The sequence below is a fragment of the Brachypodium distachyon genome, chromosome 4 (assembly GCF_000005505.3).
Source record: "Brachypodium distachyon strain Bd21 chromosome 4, Brachypodium_distachyon_v3.0, whole genome shotgun sequence".
NCBI classification, from domain to species: Eukaryota; Viridiplantae; Streptophyta; class Magnoliopsida; order Poales; family Poaceae; genus Brachypodium; species Brachypodium distachyon.
The window spans coordinates 9,335,743-9,357,166 of NC_016134.3; the positions used below are offsets into that span (position 1 = coordinate 9,335,743).

At 43.9% G+C, this 21,424-nt stretch overlaps 2 long non-coding RNA genes across 2 annotated transcripts; one reads left to right on the top strand and one right to left on the bottom strand.

The window, feature by feature from the left end:
- Nucleotides 1-5,378: 5,378 nt before the first annotated feature.
- LOC112268802 lies at nucleotides 5,379-6,145 on the bottom strand. Its single transcript, XR_002960280.1, has 2 exons — nucleotides 5,964-6,145; nucleotides 5,379-5,654 (listed from the first exon to the last, which is right to left on the bottom strand). It is a non-coding gene; the product is annotated as an uncharacterized LOC112268802 (long non-coding RNA).
- An 8,169-nt stretch (nucleotides 6,146-14,314) lies between these two features.
- On the top strand, nucleotides 14,315-17,085 carry LOC112268866. The gene is made up of 3 exons (XR_002960349.1): nucleotides 14,315-14,681; nucleotides 15,859-16,208; nucleotides 16,299-17,085. It is a non-coding gene; the product is annotated as an uncharacterized LOC112268866 (long non-coding RNA).
- Nucleotides 17,086-21,424: the final 4,339 nt, after the last annotated feature.

The following is a 21,424-nucleotide window of genomic DNA, read 5'->3' on the forward strand; positions in this document are numbered from 1 at the left end:
AACTGTTTACGCAGGTGCACATCATCTAGCATTTCGGCCACCCTGCCTTGCGGAACTTCTTGATCTTCGCCACGGCATGGTTCGTCGGGTGGATCATCATGCTCCATGTTCTCCATTTCTGGGTTGCTTTCAACTTCAATGGCATCCTCGCCGTCACAAGGCCAACGTGAATAACCCAACACAAAACCGTGTAGGAGCAAGTGCAACTCCACATCGCTGGGCAGAAGCATCATTGTGTTACGACAATTGCTACATGGACAACACGTCATGTCGTCCCCTTTTCTCAGCATATGTTCTGTGGCGACATCTATGAAGTCCTTAAGTTTTCTTATCCACTCTTTCCAATTTCTTGTCTCCTCATACATCCAACCACGGCTCATCAAGCTAAAACACGATAAGCAAACATAAATCAAGGTACATATAGTATCACACAAAATTCAGCATGACCTTTGCTATAAAATTTACAAATTTTACAAAAACTTGCTAAATAAACACCCACCCACACCCACATGTAAACACAAACGGCACGATGGCCCGTATACATGTACAAACAAAAATATTCACAAACACGACACGATGGCCGCGGAACATGCACATTCAACACATATTTTATTGAGAGAGAGCTTAATTAATCACACAGAGAGAGAGGGGAGCAGAGAGACAGAGGGGAGGGGGCACACGCGCAGCAACCAGAGAGACAGAGGGGAGGGAGAAACGGAGCTAGGGGAAGAGTGGGGGACCTCTCTAGCAAGGGGGCCGGCCGGGACAGCTCCTAGAGAGAGATCGAGCTCTCTCGGCCGCCGGCGCCATTTCAGCCACATCGAGCAAGAAGAGAAGAGAGGAAGGAGTTAGAGGAAAGGAGAGGGAGAGGAGGAGGAAGGAGAGGGAAAGGGAGCAACCTTCCGGCCGCCGGCGCCATGGAATTTTGGCAGAGCTTCGCCGTCGCCTGTGTGTTGAGGAACCGCAGCTGGTCCAAAGACGCGCGAGCTGAGGAACATAAGGCCACGGTAACTTTGCTTTATAGATAACTTACCAGTGGCGGTTCAAAGAATCTGCCCGCCACTGGTAACCGGGATGGGAATCTCTGAGGAGCACTAGTGGCGGTTAACTGATGCGGACACTACTACTAGGAGCACTAGTGGCGGTGAAAGCCGCATGAGTGCTGGCACCGTCACTAGTGCTCCACTAACAGCGGCGGTGGAAGCTAATCACCACTGGTACTCGTTTTAGATTCTTCCAACGACTTACCAGTGGCGGTTTGTTTTTTCGACCACTTTAACCGCCACCATTGCTCGTGCGCCGGTGACCACTAAAGAGCACCAATGGCGGTGAATGACCCGCGCCACGGGTGCTAGAGCACCGGTGCAGTGCTTCGTGTGAGTGCTTTCACCGCCACCGGTGCTCTACTAGCAGTAGCGGTGGTTGCTCACCGCCACTGGTATTTGTTTTGGATTGCTCCAACGACGTCCAGTGGCGGTGAATTTTTTGGACCAGCTGTACCGCCACTGAAACTCGTGCGCCAGTAACCCATTCCGATGTAGTGAGGAATCTTCTCTGTCCGGTCAGCCTATAAGGTCCACTTATACAACATGATTAGGAAAGAGCGTGTAGAAAGTTCTGGGATTAATGGCGAAAAAAACTGGAGCACGATGGTTTGGAAACTCCCTTGTCCCCCGAAAGTTCGCCATTTCATTTGGCGTTTCTGCAAGAACTCGCACCCAATGCGTGTTAATATTGAGAGAAGTGGTGTGGAACTTGACACCAGAAGTGTAGTTTGCAATAGTCTTTTTGAGAATGGGAACCACCTGTTTTTTGAGTGCAAAGAGGTGAAGAAGCGATGGCTGATTACTGATCTGGAGGAGCAGCGGTGCAGTTTGGCTGCGTGTTCCTCGGCAATGGAAGTTGGGCATGCTATTGTCCTGATGCCTATGCCAACTGCCATTAAGGTTGTTGCCTTGCTGTGGTGCTGGTGGACAGAGAGGAACAAGGCAAATCGTGGGGAGCATATTGTCTCTCTGAATGAATTTCAAGCCACCGTGATGCATTTCCTACTGGACTGGCAATCATTGATGCCGAACGTCAAGAACCTTGTGTCTAAACCAGTTTTTTCCTGGAAGCGCCCACCGACGGAATTTGTTAAGATCAACATTGATGGTGCTTTTGATGCAGGTACAGGCCATGGTGGTTGGGGCTGCCTTGCAAGAGACTCTGATGGTGATATTGTGTTTGCGGCAGCCGGCTATGTTGAGCACGCTGCAGAAGCTCTTCAAACCGAAGCCCATGCTTTTATCCGTGGTATCCTTTGTGCTGAGAACCTTGGTATTGGAAGAATCATCATGGAAACTGACTGTCAAATCCTTCAGCGTGCCGTTTCGTCCTCGGAGTATGATGCATCTCCGCTTGGTGCGATGTTCAGGAAGCGAAGTACCTGCTCTCTATTGGTTTTATCGAGTTTCGCGTAGTCTCTTGTAGACGTGAATGTAATAAACCCGCTCATGTGCTGGTGGCTTTCGGTTCGAGTAGCGGTCGTGTTGATCCCGTACTTTGGCTGGACAATTTTCCTACCGATGTAATTCGTCTTGTGGCCGGCGATTTGTCCGAGCCTGTGAGTTAATGGAAATGCCTGCGTTTCCGGTAAAAAAAAATCCAATCGGTGCTATGACAAATTGCAAACTAGGGATTTAAGGAAAGAAAATGAAAAACACCTGGATAGAGACATTGGGGAAGAGGAGGAGCAGCGGGCGCAGGGCAGCCTGAGTCTGAGGCTGAGCCTGCGGTGGCGAGCGGCGGCGGCCCTGGCTGGCTTCAATCGTCGCCTGGTCCGTCGTCGTCCTCCAATATAGCACTATGAGCAATATAGTCGCAGCGCGCCCCTGGCTGGTTGCGTGCGAGTGGCGACCAGGAGGAGGCGCCGCAGAGGCCAGAGTCATTGATAGGGCAGCGGCCTGGTTTCTTCTGCTGCTGGGCTGGGCCTATGAGCAATAGTAGAACTACTAATTGTTTTTTGCAAAAATCCTGGGCGGGCTACGGCCCAGTTTGGCCCGCGTTCTTGAGAGAAATAGTAGCGCATGAAATCAGAGTTACAGGGCTACAGGCGATTGAGTCTGCATTCCTATGTTAACTGATTTCTGGCCCTATGGCTTAGGGGAAGAACAAGGCGTGGTGAATTCCTGGTGGATCATTGCTTGCCAGATGGAAGGACGTGAAACAGGATACAGGCATGCAGCTGTAGGTCATGACAAATTACGGATATGATTTTTCTTGTGAGGCGTCTTGATCTGATGGTTTGCTCTGTTCCGCTTATTGATTCATAGCGTGTTCTGTCCCGGTTCTCCCACGGAATAGGAAACAACGGCTCTCTCTAGGAGGCGTGCGCGACAAGTCGAAGAGGAACGACGAGAGGAAGAAGTAGTGCTTTGAGATCTGTATTGACATGTGGCGTTTTCTGGAATGGGTCTAGCTTGATGAGGAAATAGACCCGGTCTCATAGGATTTTTTTTCCCCGGCTCAAGTCCCCGAACAGGACGATTATTCAGGAGCGCCGCCCATGGAGCAGTTGCTGCAGATCAAGGCTGGGGATGTTAAAGCACACAGGGGACAAATTGGAGAACATGAGGTCTCCTTGTTTGAGTATGGTGGCCACTGGAAGAGCGGGCTCGTCGTCAAGGGCATCAGGGCAGTTATTTTTAGCTTCAGTTTCTCAACCCACAAAAACTGTGGTGGGGAGAAACTCCTGAGAAACTCAGCTCCAGTTTTGTTTTTAGCTTTTGGCATATGTGAGCTGTCTATTGAAATGTATGTAATACTCTAGTCTAAACTTTTATCCTTATTTCATCAGTTTGCTACACATAGGAGTACACAAGAAAACGATTTCACAACCTTATGTAAGATTGATAGATGTTGTCACTGTTACTTTTATTCTCTAAAAGTAAGTTAATTCTGTCCAGTTGATGAAACTGGTATGACATATACAAATATTCTGCGTAGAGCTACATACATACAAGTGCAATCAATCTGCCAAAGATGAATTAGTTCATCGCGCATCACGTGTTCACTAATACTATATATTTGACAAGCAAAATGCTCAAAATTAATCAAGATCTCGAACAGAGAAAAGTAGTATTCTGTTCCAAGAGGAGAGAACGGGAGCGGTCTGCCACGGCCAACCAAGGGGCTACTGGAGCCATGGCTTCCGGCGACCGAGGGGTCCAACCAGCAGGGCGACGGCGGAGGCAGCACACAAATCCACGGGAGGCACACCACGAAACACAAAGGAGGCGGCGTCATGGTGGAATTGAAGACAAATTGATCACCAACCAGTTCATTGCAGAGGTCTTCTGATCCTTGTACGAGCTGTTGTCGACTTGCTTAACTCCTTCCACAAACGAGCTAATTTCCCCGCGGGCCCTGCCTGGCCGAATTCATTTGGAGATATGAATCGCCCCACAATGGGTGCCAGGCAAATTCATCCTGTTGAAATTCGAGTACTAGATTATATTGTGATGCAACATCAAAAGGCCTGCCGGGAGCGCACTCAGCCATTTGACTTACAGTCAGACCATCAGTCAGGTCATATGGCCCAGCATCTACCCCGAACACAGCTGACAGCTGTATACCATTTCTCCGGTCATATCTCTTAGAGCTTGGATTGCCCTATTTAGGCCCAATACGGGTGTAACTTACAGCACGGTAAAATAGTTCGCTCCCGATGAAAAAATGATTGGATGGCCGTATGGAATTCGCTGAATTCGAGCGTAACATAAGCCGCGTGTCAGGACCTCCTTTTTTTTTCTCCGGTGGTTTACTACGCTCGTAAAAGTTTTCGGGTGGAAATTGATCAGGAGGTGACCGGTTTCTACTATCATCAAGTGTGTGGATTACCTAATTTTTGGCAGGCCGGGAATAACATATTACTAATGAATGGATATATATCCTTGGATACCCGGTCACCTCCTGATCAATTTTTGGATGGAATTGATTGGTTTCCTCTTTCCATTGGAAAGTTGATTGCTTTTCATTCATTTTTTATTTTTGATTCTAAAAATGGAATAACAATTCTTATTATTTGATAAGATGGTCCACGTGGATATACATCTTAGACCATTTCCATGTATGTAGAGGTAGGGTGGACTCCACATGATGCCCCCAAAATCGCAATCGGGGTTTCGGCTTCAGAGACATGCAGCTTTTCAAGCTGATGTTGCATGAAAGAAAGCATGCGGATTTTTTTTTAAATTTAGACACCATTCTTATTTGTATCTTACACAAACGTTTTTTTTTACTTACTTGCCATATCGGTCCTTTACTGCTTAGAACTTAAAAGTTTTATATCTTAGACCATTTCCATAACTTGAGACATGTGGTAGAGGCAAACAACATTTCTGGGAGAAAAACATTTTCAATCATTCAAGAGCGGCAAATTAACGTTTCTATAATTAATTTGCCGTCCACCAATATTACATCTGAAGAAACTGATACAAAATTATTCCTCAAGCTAGCTAGAAGGGTAATGGTATTAGACTAGGCACAATAACACTGCCCATTCTGGCAATGGGCACCAGACGAAGGGTTGCCACTAACGCTGCAGACAGTTCCGCAACGTTGTTCACAGTTTGGCAAAGGGGAGCACGCTGCAGCTTTCACTCCATCAACAACTGCAAGGTCGATAGAAAAAATACATTATAAATCCCACATGAATTAAGCAATATTAACTGGCACACACAAATCATATAAGATGATCGATGTACGTAGTAGGATAATGGAACGCTTAGTTTCATCGTGAAAATCCCGCATGAATTAAGGAATATTAACTGGGTGCAAGCAATTAATTAAACTTAGCATAAGCTACTTCAGTACAAGGAACATATGGACTCGCAGAGTACAATGATCTATATAGCGTAGATCAGAAAGAAAACATGCCAACCACAAAAGTATGTAACATGTTGGAAATTTTAGTAACTAACCTGCTGCTGCATCACAGGACTGCTGGACAGTGGCCATGACCACCATGAGGGCTACCAGGTACACAATGGTTGCATTTCTCTTGCTAAGCGCCATGACAATAGATATGTAAGCTCGCAACTGATCTTATTTTGTCTACTTCTGTTGTTTGATCTTCTCTGGCAATGTGTTGATGCCATTGGGCTCTTTTTGCTGGTGTTTATATAGAGGGGAGATCGAGACACATACCTAGATATGCATTAATGGGGATGATTATCTCCGTCATATTTTTTGGCAGGGTATTATTTATTGCATTAATTAAATGATACTGTGTATCCCTAAATAAGATAATCCTCCCTGATTTTTTAGCTGGAATTGATTGGTTTCCAATTTATGCAGAGGCGCGTGGAAATTTTAATTCCGTAAATCTCACAATTATCCTTATTCTATATCTATATCTATATATACCTACCTATCTAAAAAATATGCAATCATGGAGATCGAGTACCTGCCAAATCCCGCTGAGTAATCAGGGGAGATATATTTCCAATTGGGTTGTTTCCAATCCCGCTGAGTAATCTGCGTTTCCAAATCCTCCCCGCGTCGTCCCGTTTCCAAATCCCGCCGAGTAATCAAGGGAGATGGATTCCAATTGGGTTGTTTCCAAATCCTGCCGAGTAATCAGGGAAGATGGGTTACATGTACGTACGTGCATAGCAGGACGATGATGCCAAGATGGAAGACACGATCATAGGAGCCATCAAAATTTGCAGTAATCGTATTGTTCACGATGTCAAGCTACTCCTAATAGTAGGAAAAAATGCATATTTTGAGTTCACAAAGTAGATCAGTGGGTGACTACAAGTTTTATTCGCGCCAAATCAACGCTAACTTTACCCGAAAAAAAATCAACGCTAACTTTACTCTCAAAGAAAGAAAAAAACTAACTTATATTAGTCATTTAGCAGGTTGACCGTAGCCTTCAGTCTCATCGATCAGCGTGGCAGATTTACAGTCATGGACCATCATTCACACCGTAAAATTTGACAGATATATGTCGCACATTCTAAAATTAAGCATATAAGGTATCCACTGATTAACAAATTGATAGCACTATCGAGGTAGGTTCTTCTAGCTGCACGACCTACAGGTGAGTGGTCGTAGAGGGCATCTTCTGAAGAATGGATGCTAGCTGACACATTGTGCGGGTGAAAGAGATCTCTATCATGCGAATTATTACATCCAATGGCGAAGAAAAATTCACCGTTTCGATAGGAAGAAAAGGTAGACAGTATGTGAGACCTCTCAATTAACATACAAGTCGCTGGGTTCGGTAAATGTCTAATCAATCACCATACATGTGCGCAAGGTTAATCTTTCAAAATTCCATTCATTAGCGGTCGATATGTTTTCCCAGAAATACTACATTAACTCCTCTCCAAGCTTCACCATTTTCATAACAGGCTTCATTATATAATCCATTGCGGAAAGAAAAGAGGCTCTCACATTCCCAACTGACACATTGATACATCAAAATCAATTACTAATAAGGGGAATCAACCTAATATTCACTACTACAGAAAACCCCATCCGTGATCCCCCTTCAATGACGGTTAAAACGGACCAAAAAACACACCGTCACTGGAGGCCTCTCGAGGCATCCATGAGCGCCACCAGTGGCGGTGACACCGCCACTGCTACCCCACCACCAGTGGCGGTGAATATTATCCCGAAACAAGTCACCGCCACTGGTAATGGCCATGGAAATCTTAACAACCACCAGTGGCGGCTCTTTTTACGACCGTCATTGGTAGACCACCCGATATATGATGGTACTATTCAGTCTCAGTGCCCTTTCCTGAACCCCTTAAGCACCGCCCGATCACTTGTTTAGAACTCAACAGGAACGGGGAACGCACTGAGCACTGAGTACTAACCACCGGTAGGTGGGGCGGCGGAATCCCTTTTATGCTGGTCGGAACTCCTCTAAACTAGCGAGGTAGGACTAAAGTTGGGGAACTGGTGGGAGATCACCAGTGGCGGGTAAGATCTTACCAGCGGCTCTGCTTCTCACCGGCGGTGAAACCCTGCCAAAATTTGATGGCGGCGGCAGGAAGGTAGCTCTCCCCCCTTCTCCTCCCTCTTCCTCTCCCTTCTTCCTCCTCCTATTCTTCTCCAATTTTGTAAAATGGCCATTAATGGTGGCTTGGCCGCCGGCGGGAAATTCGGCCCCGATCTCTCTCCGGCGGCTCTCCCGGGCTGCCCCCGCTGTCTCTGGAGCTCCCCCTCACCCTAGTGATGATCCTTCCTCTCTCTCTCGCTTTAATTTTTCTCGGATGAGCTCCCTCTCTCTCTCTCTAGCTCTCTCTCTCTCTTTGCAGCTCTCTTTCTAGCTCTCTCTCTCTCTAGCTCTCTCTCTGCGGCTCTCTCTCTATATAGCTGCTTATGGGGGAGCTTAGCCCCTGGGGGTTAGCCCTAGGGTTAATCTTAACCTCGGGACCGGTGTACGTGCATGTTCAAACATATTAAATGTGTGTTGACACCGGCCTTCGTGCCGTGTATTTCTTATCTGATGTGATACCGGCCGTCGTGCCGATGTGGGTGGGGGTAATTTGTTTTTGATGCAGGCATCGAATTTCGTAGCGCAAAATGCTATTTTTTTTAGCAAAGGTCATGCCGAAATTTTCCATTTTTGTCGAGCAAGTTGTTTGTTTATTTAAAAAAAAAATTGTGTTGTAGCTCGATGGGCCGTGCTTGGATGTACGAGGACAGGTTACGTGTTGAGTGGATAGAGCGGCTGAAGACTTTTATCGTTGCCGGCGTGGAAGATATGCATAGGAAAGTGGGTGATAAGATGTGTTGTCCCTGTGTGAGATGTCGGAACAGCAAGCTGTACGAGCCAACGGATGTGGAGATGCACTTGCTCATGCGGGGATTTGTGTCATGTTATTCAAGGTGGACTTCTCACGGGGAGGATGGCATTGAAGTCGATGGCGGCATTGAGATGGAAAACATGGAGTCTGACAACCAGCCTGGTGAAGAAGCATACCGTGGCCTGGATCCAGTACAAGACGTTCCAACCGGTAGGATGGTTGAAATGCTGGACGATCAGCATCTGCAGAATCAGTTGGATGACCCCGAGGATGAGAGGGTGTCCCGTAAGTTCGAGAAGCTGAGGGAGGATGCCGAGACACCGTTATATGAAAATGCCGGCGTGGATAAGAGTGTACTAGAAGTAACGCTCGAGCTTTTGCGTATAAAGGCAAAATACAACATCGTGGACTCGGGATTCACGGAGATTCTGAGTTACCTACGTACGGTACCTCCTCCGGGCAACAAGTTGGCTAAGAGCACGTACGAGGCAAAGAAAGTTACATGCCCACTCGGGTTAGAGGTCATCAGATACTATGCTTGTCCGCTAGACTGCATCCTAGGGAAAATTGTGCGTCAGCATAATTTTAGGTCTTGATCTGTCCCTAGAGAAGCTAATAGAGTTGCTCATGACCTATCTAGAGTCGTTAGGGTTGACCACCGAGTGTTTTGTTGGATGATTCTTCTAGTTTTACTTTTACTCGTTGACGATGTGTCTCTTGTTTAATCCTTAATAAAGCTAACCATGATGGTATTTTCCTATAAAAAATATCTTGATCTGCCCTTTGCTCCTCGCTGTTTCATTCTGGAACAGCCAGAACACCATGTAATGTTGGCAAGCTGTTACTGCTCGAATTGATGAGGAGGCAAGTAATTCTGATTTGCGAGAGTGGCTATTTCTGTTAATATTATTACATATTCCCTTGATATCAACGGAGATGGCAAGTCAACCCGGGAAAAATTGGCATAAAAAGGAAATTCATAATCATATGAGCGGATTTGGTGGATCCTAAAATTCTAGCCCTTTTGTGATACTCGTAATAATTTGTTCAACTTGGTGAGTTTTGTGCTGTTAATTTGCATCCTGGTTCCTGGATCGATGCAGAGGGCCGGGGGGTTAATTTGAACTCTTTTTGTTGTCTCGATTGATGCGACTTAATTTGAGTCAACAGAAACTTCCATTATCGGAAAAAAAAGATATATAGAGCAGGCAATAATTCTATTATTTCTCTCGATCAAGATCCATGAATTCCGTACAGCAGAAATACATATATCATCCTTTTTCTTGATGATTTGCAGACTGTCTGTATAGCTAGACGACTAAACGGCCATGGTTTGGACGTGACAGCAGCAGGCGTCGTATTTCGGGCCTGGCCTGCAGTATATCTGGAAGTTCTTGAAATTGTTCTTGGAGCAGAAATTCTCGCACGTCGTCGCATTGCACGGCACAATGTCATGGCAGTAATCCGCTGCATACAAAACTTAGACATCATCAGCAATCAAAATTTAATTCAAACGACCTAAAAACAGTAAGAGCAACTAAGAAAGAAATCATGCAAGCAACCACACTTCTTGGTGCAGTCTTTTCAGCGGACCACACATTTTGCTAATTTGTCCAAAAAACTACACTTCTTCAGACAGATTGTCTCACTTTCCCCCAAATCTGATGATTAGGCATGGTTGACAGTTTTCCTGCCATGTGGAGCCCGCTGTCAGGTGCCACATAAGGCTTAACGTGACCCGACCCTATAACGGTTCTTCTCCTTCTTTCTCTCTGACCTGCAGGTCCCACTCAAGCCTTGCCCTCAGAAAAAAAAACTCAATCTCTTGTCTCCCTCGACGCCGGCAGCCAGGCCACGGGTCCTCCGCCCTCCCCTCGCTGCCCCCCCCCCCCCTTCCGCGCCTTCCCTTGTCTGCCCGCACAGTACTGGGAGCCGGTGGAGGAGGCCGAGTAGCAGCACGGCACGGTCGTCGGTGCCACCAAGCCCTACCGCATCGAGCTCGTCGGCGAGGGCGACGGTGGAGGAGTCGGCAGGGAGGTGCCCGGTGGAGGAGGTGGCGCGGGGGCACGGGAAGCAGGGCAAAACGACGAGAAGCTCACAACGAACGCGAGGGCGCGCTCGGAAACCGCAGAGGAGGACCGCAGAGGGGAGCTCGTCGGCGACGGGCGGCGGCCGAGGTAGGTGGACGGCGCGGGGACGGCTCGGGGCGAGCGAGGCTTGGGGAAGAGCACCAAAGGGTTCTTCTTGTCCCCCCGGAGCTCACCAAGCCTGCGGTGGAGGTAGAGGACCACCGGACGAGGAGATCGCGTGGTGGCGGCTCGCAGCCGGAGCCGGGGAAGAAGATGTCGATGGCGACGATTCTTGGCGCTCGGGGACGATTTCTTCTGCTCGGAAGATCAACTCGACGAGGCGGAGCTTCTAGGCAACGTCTCGCGGCACGGGGAGGGCTACGGCCACGGCGGCGTGAGGCGACGCGCGCGCCGGCGCTCTGGATACAGAGGATGCCGCTCGCGTTCCGGCGAACAAAGACCACGCGTGGAGGAGGTCCGGTTTAGGACCTAATAGGCGCTCGAACACGTCGCCAAGGACGAGAGAAGGAGGCGCCCAGCCGTGGAGGTTGCAAGGCTGCTGAAGAAGAAGAAAAAGCAATCTGAGAGCTTGAGTGGGACCCACAGGAGAGAGAAGGTTATCGGGTCGGGTCGGGTTAAGCCCGAGGTCGCCTGACATATGGGACCCACACATAAGAAAACATGTCAAAATGGTTAAATCCTCTGATTTGGGTGGAGTGAGACAATCTGTCCGAAAAAGTGTGGTTTTCCGGACAAATTATCAAAATGTGTGGTCCGTTGAAAAGACGATTCCAAAAACTGTGATTTCTTAAAATTTACTCGTATATTATTAGTAGTATTGTTGTTATTACCTTGAGCGTTGCATGATGATAGAACCATCATGGCCACAGCCAAGACTGCAAGAGCTGCAAGGAAGAGAGCCCTGATATCCTTGCTGATGACAAGCGCCATATGATCGATCGAACAAGAAAATATAGAAAGAAATTAGTAATCCTTTGTTCTCTTGTATTGCCTGTGTACTCCTTATGTTTTCTACAGTTGCATAGTCCAAATTACTTGGCCCTTGTTATATATAGAGGCCAGCCGGAAAGGGGGCAATTCAAGCCTGCTAAACAACGATTAATTCCCTGCCGTAGTTTCAGCCTTGCATATTGGCCCCAATTTCGAAACGCCTCCCATGCAGCCAAATCTTCCTTCTTAGACTCTGCAAATCTTGATTAATTGTTACAGTACTAACTTTAGACCCTGCATATCGATCGATCTTATCCTTGGATGTCATTTATTACCTGCTTGTTTTAGGGAAATTTTATTGCTGCCAATTAAACTGAAAATTTCCATGTGTTGGCCGGCCGGCCCAGCCCACATATATTTGGGCTTCAGTGGGCTTTGCAAAAAAAAGCTGGGCTTAGTTATGGCCTCTTTGTCCCTTTTTTTTTGCAAAGCCCACTGAAGCCAATTATATCTCCTCTTAAAACAATATCAAATTATATCGTTAATTCAAAGTAAAGCATCTGGCCGTTAATTCGGCCAATCAGAGAACCATGCCTGTTAGATCCTAATAATGATCTTCGTCCACTTTAGTTTAACAAAAATATCCACTTGTGACCTTTCTAACTCCCAAACTATTTCTCCTCCAAATCTATCAACAAGATTGCATAAGTCCTCCCCCACGTACAATGACCGTGATGGAGATTTGGTTTATCGAGGACCATCGGTGTTTATGCATGTTGCATTTCTATCATTCTATTGTACTTAATTTATTTCATAGATTAATATATAAAGCCAAATCGTTGTTAAATTAGCATATAAGAGCATGGAGAAAATACGTTAGTATATGAAGAAAAGAATAATGATAAGGCCTGATTCTGGATTTTATTTAAATAAAATTTAGAAATTTCGTTAAACATGAAAATTCACTGTGCTTCATAGTAAACAAAAAGGTCCGGAGGTTATTGCCAAGAAGAGGAGGGTACGACACTTCTAGACACCAGCCAATTCCACCTAGTGCATCAAAACACAAACAAATTAGTGTACTCCCTCCGTCCAACAAAAGATCTCTCAAATTTGTCAAAATTTGGATGTATTAATATATGACTCAGTGTATAGATGCATTCAAATTTAGTGTTGAGACATCCTTTGTTGGACAGAAGAATACCATATTTCTCCTAAAAAGAGAACGATAGCAATACAACACAAAATAAATCAGTAAATGAGGTTGTATATATCACTTTAGTCTCTAGATATTGATGCCAACTACTCTACTAATGGATAGAGAGCTCATGCCAAGAAATAAAGCAACAAATGCTGATATCATTATGATTGAAATAAAATATACAAAAATATGGCTATACATACGCATGAAATCTGAGATATCATTTTGTTTGTTTGCATTAAAGACCACATCAAATCTTAGCATCAAAGCATCAATGGAGCAGACTGAAGATTAATGCAAAAAAATTAATTCATCAAAGCATAAGATTCGACGTCAACCTCTATAAAAACACCAGCATAGACCAGAGAATATCGTCGTACCAGAAGTACACGACGAGAACACAAGTTATCTCGTCCTCATCAAGATGTTACTCATCAAGAACAATGCGACAGGGATAACTGTGGTTTCTGTGGCTCTGATGATCATGTTTTCCATCTACGCATCATCGACATCCTGCTATGCGCGTACTAGTAATAACATCTCTCAGTAATTTGTTTATGTGTTCCCATACTTCATAATCCTCACATGAGTTATTTGTGTCCGCCTTTCACAATAAATATACCTGTTTTGTCAAAAAAAAATGTTGTAGCAAAAAAATACCTGTGTTTTCCAAAAAAAAAGGTTTGCATTCCTTTTTTTCCCTGGCTACATATATCAATCTTCTCATACATGTTGGGTTTTACATGGATCATTATAGGTGATGATGAAGTGAATGTCCAGAGGTACTGCTTTCCTTTGGATAGGTGCAATGACAACTATTGCAAGATCGCGTGCAGATACGGCAAACAACTCCCTTCATTTGGAGCCTACTGCAAGACTGGTCCAGATGACAAGCTTGAGTGCTGCTGCGGCTAGTATAATGCATATGCTTCTCGTCGAGCAATAATTTTACTACAGTGTCGTGCATATGTAGTATTGGTAACCAAAATTTATATGAATAAACCACTTGTGATGTGGATTTGGTGAATGTGGTTCTGTGGGAAAATATTGTCTGCCCACATGTCTAAATTAGCCACATGGAGGATGGTAATTAGCGACACACATACATACACGCTGATATATCTTGTGATCGCAAAATCTAACACGCAACAGTTCACTCCCTAGTTTAATGGTGTGAACGGCTACGTCGAACTGTATAAGGAGAAAGAGGGCGGAAAGAGGACGTGGGAGGTGGAACAAAAGGGAGAGGTTTAATAGGACGGCGTGCGGGAACAGCATTACGGCGGCGGCAGTCTCAGCGATGGGTGCGCGAGAGAGACGAGAGAGTAAATGCGGTGCTTCCCCCGGCCTCCTCGCCATGGCCTAGGCCTTCTAAGAAGAAGCTGCGCGCGCTGACAAAGCTGCGCCCGCGGTGCCTCCCGCAGCGAATTCGCCCACGGCAGCGCTGACACGAGTCACTTGCCTTCGCTCCGGCAAGCCAGTGTTTGCCTTTGGTGCAACGGAGCTAGCGCCGAGGAGGTAGTCCAGGAAGCTGAGGCTGCACTCAGGCTCGCAGAAGACACGCATCCCACCATTGATATCTTCAGTTCTCATATATATGTATCCATCCTGCCAAGCTCAAGTTGTAGGTCTCGTGGAACAAGAGAGGTACGCATGCATTAGTTAATTCCACAATTGGGTGTATGTAGCATATACTATGTAGTATACATGTAGTATGTAGAATTAATGTAGAACATACCCCCTCCATTTCACAAAGGTTGGCATATTTTGATTCGTTAAGACAAGACTTTGATCAAGAATTACTTTATTAATATGTAACTTTTATGATATGAAATCATGATCATTACAAGAACTTTTAAAGACGAATCTACTGATATAAATTTCATGTATGAAAAAACACATATTGATATAGTTATCATTGCTCAAAGCTTTGTCTTAACGACACAAAATACGCCAACCTTTGTGAAATGGAGGGGTGGTATATATTTTACTTTTTAGGTAGAATATGCAGATTTTTAACATGCTCTATTATACGTACACAAATGAAAGTATTTCTAAAACATAGTAAAAACTATGTTCCGGGTTGCAATTTTTTCATGTAGTTCATTTTGAAATATCTTATAAATGGTATATTTCAAACAGGTGGGACCCATCGGTCAGGAATCCAGACCAATGAGCTTAAACCTGTGTTTTGGGCCACTTGAGGCCATTAGACCGAAAACGTGTGCTTCTGCGGGAAAATTAACTGCCCGAAAAGAAAGTTTCTATTAGATAATGATGCATGCATATATATGTGACCTTGCCTCATGTTCCTGGGACACACACTGTCCAGCTACACAGCTAGGCAATACTACACAACACAATACTCCTCTCATGTTTTCTAGAAACCGCCACTGTTGACCTCCCTTTTAGTGACGGTTGATGTCGGAGAAAACCTAGATACTATCTGAGTCCACCCTCTAGTCATGGTTTTTCTGAAACAACCGCCCCTAGTGACCCCCACCCCTCCCCAGGGACGGCTCTAGATTTCAAAAACGCCACTGGAGGCTCCTGCAAATTGTAAAATTCTCATAAAAATTTAGAAATCTTTTTGTAAATTCTTCATTTTTAATGCTAACATCGTGGAGCAATAATATCAATGATTTAAGGGGGGAAGTAATTTTTTTTTAAATTTCATTCATAAATGATCACTATCTTGGTTCCAAATAATTCAATTGGAACCATGCATACCAATCATGATCACGGTAGTGAATTAGTACGGCCGCACATACGAGTACCTAAAGAAAGGTATCCTAAAGAAATGACCTTTGTTTTATGTACATAGAGTGTGTTTCTCCTCCATGTGTCCAAACCGTGCCGCACTGGAGACCATGCTCATGACCGAGCAAGAAGAGCAGGATCAGATATAGAAAAGAGCAATTACCGGTGTTTGACTCATGACCAAGTTCAACCAACCACCGGATATCTTCAAAAGTTGTGCATTAGAGGGCACGGAGGCCCTCTATGTCCAACCTGGCTGGGTGGTGAGCTTGTTGTAAAAGGTCTACAATCTATTCATCTGTCAGGTGTTTCTTGGGAAGTTTTTCCTTAATTTCGAAAGTGTGATCTTCGTGAAGTAAAATTGGAGAATATTGCCAATATGAAGGACTTTGTTATAGAACAAAGCTTTTGTAGGTGAATAAGATTTACAATTGCACTCATTTGGTTTAGTAATTTCTCTAACAATCGGTATCACAGGCTGCTCATATGTTCCCTATTTTGCAGGTTAATAAGGCTTAGACTCACTTGGGAAGTTTAGAAAAATGGGTAACAGCAGGGGATGCTCGTCATCTTTTCCCTGTTTTGCAACTACTGGTTATCCAAGGTTACCCCAAACTATTGGAGTTTCCATTTGCAAACCAATTCTTTACCCTCCTGAACAAGACTGGAATATGGACCGGTTTCCCAAACTGAAAGAGTTTAAGATAGAGAACTGTCCAGAATTCTTGTTAATTGCTCCTATCCCATGGACCGAAACTCTACATCAAGTGAACATAAGCGATGTGAAGCTACTAGAGAGTTTGTGTTACTCAGTAACATCCTATAGCGTTCAATTGCAAATTGTTGGGACGGATGATCTGCACAGCTTAGACCACGTGTTATCATTTAATAACCTGACAAAGGTTGAGGAGCTTACACTCAAGAAGTTCCCACCTCTGGAGTTGAAGCACCTTCCTGATGCTAACGTCATTGAAGAAATTGATTGTAGAGAGTTCAGATGCTCTTGTTGGCCCATTGGGAGGTCACGGTGTGGTGGAATTGCAGCTCCCTGTGAGGATCTTGTGGTCCATAAATTACATTGCGCTAGTGGGAAAGAATTGACGAAACTCCTCATTCACCTCCCAAGGCTCTCCAAACTGGTAATCTCCTCCATGTATCCAAACCGTGTCGCACTGGAGACCATGGTCATGCCCCCCCCCTCCGCGCATCTAACTATTTGTTTGCAAGGAGTAATTACTGGTGTTTGACTCATGACCGAGCAAGAAGAGGTACCACCGTAGGTGTTACACGCTCAAAGGGATTTAACCACTAGCATAGATCCTTGTGCAAACTTAGACGGCACTGCCATAATGTCCAAGAACCTGCACACTCTAAGACATGGGAACGTACCTCAATTCGGTCGGATTTCCGAACTCTTTCAATTCTTCTTTGAGAAAAAATAGACCACCTCCGGTGTGCTTAGCTCTCATGTGGACACTAGGTTCCCTAACCCGCCTGACATCTTTGTGTGACTATCAACACAGCCGTATCAATTGTCTTAGCCGAAAGAAATTAACTCGATGATAATTCTTATAAACATGTATTCTCAGTTTCTGTAAAACCCGTAACTTCCCTATTCCCATGGGAAGTTCCCTCGCGTTGGTTCTATTTAATCCTAGGTACCTCGGGTCTAGTAAACTCACGAGATGCAGATTAATCTTATTTTGTCTTCCAGAATCAAAGAGATCACAACCTTCTAAATCCAATACCCGTAAATCTTGAATCTGTGAAAGGGGCGGCATAAGACTGCTAGTACGATTAAAGAGGCAAACGGATCTCACTTGTGACATGCATGTTGTACGAAGCTACGGGGTGATGAGCTCTACCACGATAGTGTCTTATTAAACACCAAGATTGTTGTTTATTCGTCATGCCAGAATTTTCATAGCACGTGGAAGATGAGAAACGAAGAAGTTTATAGCTTGAGCATCCCATGCTTGAGAGCAAGGTGGGAGGCAGGGAAGCTTTTAGTAATGACATATTTAAAGAATGGAAACTCTATCTGACAGAGACTGACAAAGGATCTATTATAAAAGAATATTTTGTAGTATTCACTTTGTCCTCATGAGCACCAACAAGTGAAGACATGAAGAGGAATCATTAATTTAGCTATTGGAACCTACTCTCTCGTTTGAAGGCTTGTTGATTGTATAAGTGTTTCTTTTTCAAAGGACTAAGATTGAGAAAGAAAGATTGAGCTGGAGGTGGATAGCCAAAGGTTTTATCCACATGAGAAAAAAAAAGCGAGCCTATTCTTGAGAGTTGCTTCAATGAACTTGTATACAGAAGCACGATCCAACTAGTAGACATGGACTACAACGAAAAGACCCCATGTGGAAGTTGTTGCCGTGTGCATATATGGCATGGTTATTTATCCCATATGTTCATTGTCACGTGATGAAAAATCTGTTACTCCCTCCGATCCGTATTAATTGTCTCAAATTTGCCCAAATATAGATGTATCTATGATTAAAAAGCGTAGATACATGTAATATTTTGACAATTAATATGAATCGGAGGGAGTACTATATCGGCCCATTGGATGGAAATGGGAGAATAATACATGATTCACAAAAAGGTTCGTAGCTAGGCTTTAGCTCTCCAAAGCACTAGCACGCCAGAGATTAACACCCCTTGGTTTGGTACCATGAGCAGGTCACAAGTGATGTCTTTTTCCCCTTTTCAGACTGATATTAATCGATGCTGCCTCTTTTTTTTTTGCGGGTATCTGATGTTGCCTCTTTATTGCTTTTATTTTACGACAACTTTTGAAGGTTGTGATCTTAAAGGAAGACTGTCTAAGATTATATTATGACCTTGGGAGCTTATTTTGCCTGAGGCGCCTAGGACTAAAAAGAACACAAAGTTGGTGAACTTCACACGGAAATAAGCAAGAGTAACAGTTTTTGCAAACACAGGAGCAAGCAACATGTTCGATCTCCTCATGCATGCTTTGCTCGATCAAAATATCCTTTATAATAGATAGATTAATTGTCAGGCCATTTAATTAGTGCATATATAATTAATCTTTTTTTACCAAAATATATTATTAATCTGCCAACTTGTTTTTCTTTAATATTGTCAGGTTAATTATGTAGAGCAAAAATACACAAAGACGAGGAGAGATGTCTATATCAACGAAATGCTAGAGAGGAGAGTATATATACTCCCATTTGGTAGATTGGTTGGACAGAATGGAATGGGCGCCCGTAGATGGGTTGAACCGAATTGAATAGAAATGGACGCTTGGAATGGAATAAACCGAGTTCTTGGGCCTGGAGAATCATCTAAGGGGCATTTCCTTCTTATTGGGCCTCGACGGACCGAACTGCCACGTCAGGTGCCATGTCGGTGCCTCGTCAACTACGGATATATACCTTGTCATCACAACTTATTCCACATAGGATGATGACATGGCATCCACGTCACACTTGTTGACATGTACACACGACAACTCACTCTGTATATCTTGCTGGGAACGAAGTTCAGAGAGTTCTATATTGTAGGCATAACATTACACACTCCGCATGCATACATCTTCTTATAATTTATCAACTAATTAATCAAGATCTACATATCGATCCTTAATTTGATCATATTTAGGCTGGAGCAGCAACGTCACGGAGTCTGTGCTTGCGTTTGCAGCAACACTGGCTGCTGCGGGGTTCCATAAGCTTGCAGTGTGCCACCCATCCATCACCGCAGTTCTGCTGGCACAGGCTCATGTCACATTGCGGGATGGGCAACGGGATGAAGCAATGTTCTAATAAAATGAACGAATAAATATGATCAATATATCATGATGATTAAAGTTGGCTATATATATATAGAGAGAGAGGGAATCAAGCTGTATATGTACCGTCAGATTCTCCATCACATGATGAGAGGAGGGAACTAGCCGTCATCACAAGGGCCAGAAAGAAGCACAGGGCAGTCTTCTTCTTCCTCTGGAAGATCGCCATGAGCTAGCTAGCAAGGACCTTTCCCTTTCTATGATCACTACTCTTTTGTGATGTGATGTGATGTTTCAATGGTGGCAGGTGTTTAGATAGAGGCTCCTGCATGGAAAGATGTGTGGTATCTCTTCTACATGGGCTATTGATTTGATGATTAATTTGATTGAGCATTAAAGTTAGATTGTGATCGACCTTAATTGGTATATGCCATATTAATTTAAAAGAGCAATCTTCTCTTATTATAGCTAGTGATATATGGCAGCACCGGCAAGATCGTATTCGTTAGTTCAATGATGATTTATGCATGAAATCTTTTGCTCCTAGTAAAATACGTGGAAAAATACGGTAATACCTGAGACCATTTACTGGCAATTAATAAAATGTTTTAATTGCCAATGAATGGTCTCAGGTATTGCCGTATTTTTCTAGGTAAAATGAATAGGATAAATATTTGGCTTCATTTTGTATTTATTTAGGACATTAAAATTGAGTTGTCTAAAAGACCTCCCACGCTATGATTTGGGCGCTCTTGACCATTGGATATGATGGCCGGTGGACGTGTTATGGGCTTCTTCTTTTTTTGAGAGAGAGAATGTGCTGTGGGCTTCTATTCCTGTAGAAAATCCTCAGGGCCAGAAATTCATTGGGCCATTGTCGTTGCCTCACTAGACCTCTGGGCTATTGGGTCTGGAGAAAAGGGTCAAGTTCTCAGACCTGACAGTGCTCAAGACGCTTATCGTGCTCGTGGTGATGTGTGAGTTCTTCGGCAATGAAGACCCTACGATGCTCTAAACTGAAATAATTTTCAGAGCAAGCCCTTTGAAAACAAACAATCCAAGCCATGTTACCAAAATAACAGTGTCTTGTTTTATTACATGAATTCGAGTTCTTTATACTCACTCCATTTCAAATCATAAGATGTTTTAGTTTTATCCTAAGTCAAAATTTAAAAATTTGACAAACAATATCAGCCAATTATCGGACGTTTGTAACTATCGAATTAGTAGCTCAGTTGTGTAAGATCTCTGATATAGGGAAATAGAGAATCAAATTTCAGCTTCTGAGTTGGCCTGTTGTTTGTTTGTACATAATACTTGGATTCATGCGTCGAATTAAAGTTTGAACTGTCAAGCAAGCTAATTAATGTTTTGCACATTGCACACAGCTAGTTGCTGCTTGTGAGATTTAATTTGTCTTCAGATAATGCAAACAAAATTTCCTGTGCGGGCATTAGAATGCAAACAAAATTAATCAGATATTTTGATTGGGAGAATGAAAAAAAAGACTTTTATTTGTTTTCAAAACCGGCATTAGGAGACTTAATGACTTGCATTATCCCTCTCTCTCCATCAGTCGGAGACATATTAAGACAAAACTTTAACCAAGATTTTAATTCAGATAAAACTTTAACCAAGAAGTACTCCGTACTTGATTGACATGTAGTACTATATGACCTGAAACCATAATTAGCACCAAGTGCTTGACGAATCTATAGAAATTTCATGCCATAAAAATCCCATATTAACAAACTAATTCTTGATCAAACTCTTATCTGAACGAAATCTAATACATCATAAATTGCGAAAGGTGAGAAAATATTTCTCTTCATTGATGAAGCCTCTCTCCTTTATTTAA